The sequence below is a fragment of the Amphimedon queenslandica genome, unplaced genomic scaffold, assembly GCF_000090795.2.
Source record: "Amphimedon queenslandica unplaced genomic scaffold, v1.1 AMPQUscaffold_13473, whole genome shotgun sequence".
NCBI classification, from domain to species: domain Eukaryota; kingdom Metazoa; phylum Porifera; class Demospongiae; order Haplosclerida; family Niphatidae; genus Amphimedon; species Amphimedon queenslandica.
Window position 1 is genome coordinate 333,828 of NW_003546291.1, and position 1,201 is coordinate 335,028.

The 1,201-nt window shown below is 35.3% G+C and overlaps 1 long non-coding RNA gene across 1 annotated transcript; it reads right to left on the reverse strand.

The window, feature by feature from the left end:
* Positions 1 to 210: 210 nt before the first annotated feature.
* LOC109580881 (uncharacterized) lies at positions 211 to 715 on the reverse strand. The gene is made up of 2 exons (XR_002184428.1): positions 621 to 715; positions 211 to 573 (listed from the first exon to the last, which is right to left on the reverse strand). It is a non-coding gene; the product is annotated as an uncharacterized LOC109580881 (long non-coding RNA).
* Between the last annotated feature and the right edge of the window lie 486 nt (positions 716 to 1,201).

A 1,201-nucleotide genomic window follows, 5' to 3' on the forward strand; every position in this document is an offset into this window, starting at 1 on the left:
ATTGTGGGCATTACACTTGTTTCCACAGTGATTAATGGGATTGTGGGCATTACACTTGTTTCCACAGTGATTAATGGGATTGTGGGCATTACACTTATTTCCACAGTGACTAATGGGAAATCGTTACCATTATTTTCAAGTTCTATTGTACTAATTGTTTTTGGAGAAGAGTTGAAGCTTTTTTTGCTGCGTGAATTTTCTGGGCCATTATACCTTTGGTCATAGAGAAATCTATCACTTTGATAAATGCCAAATATGTCTCCTTCCTGGAATTGCAGTGGAGTCTGAGGAATAAACTCATATAGAGATTAGTACCAATCATTGTATTAGCATTAATTAAACTTGATCCTATTTTAGTGTAATTATTGCCTATTTTACGCCATATTTGTAATTCGATATGTCCCTGAGGTTCCTGATTGATATATTTACCTCCGAAAATCCATTTTAAAATTGATCCATTGCATTTGAAATCAATCCCTGGAATAAGGAATTGCCTTTTGACAGGAATCCTTTGTGCTTTCTCTTTAATAAATGAGGCATTGATTGAATTGGTACTATTAACACAGTATCCATCTAATGATAGTAAAATAATTCAATGATACAGTGAGTGTGTGTCTTACCTGTTACTGGATATTATATAGGCGATAGCCTATAATTATGTAGGATTGAGGTTGGTTTTTCAAGATGGCTGCCGTTTTTATGATTTTCAAACACTCACAACTCTTTTATCTTACGTTGTACAGCCTTATAAATGGCTTAGATGAGCTCTCCTTCACTAAGCGATTCTCCTGGTACCTTTAAAGTGGACTGTAACATAGCAGGAGCTTTTTTGGAGAATAGGCCAAAATTCCAAATTTCTGCAAAATTCTTCAGACTTTTTCTTCTTTCAACTTCTTCTATCGCCACGATAATCTTTTAAACCAGAGAACCGCTCAAGTTGGCTTTTACATCATTCCTTTGTGCTTGGGTCAAGGACCACAAAGGTGGATTCATACTGAAGCGAGGAGAGAACAAAATGGAAGTCAAAATCCAGCTGCAGACACCGCGTGGGTTTGTGGTTTGGCGCCATTTTAATTTATGCGCACGTGATTCGCATGAATATGATTAACCTAACCACATAATCATAACAGAATGTAATTTATTAATTTAAGAAAAAAGAATGGAAACAGGTAAATAAAAAAACATTAAAAATGGAAAAGTA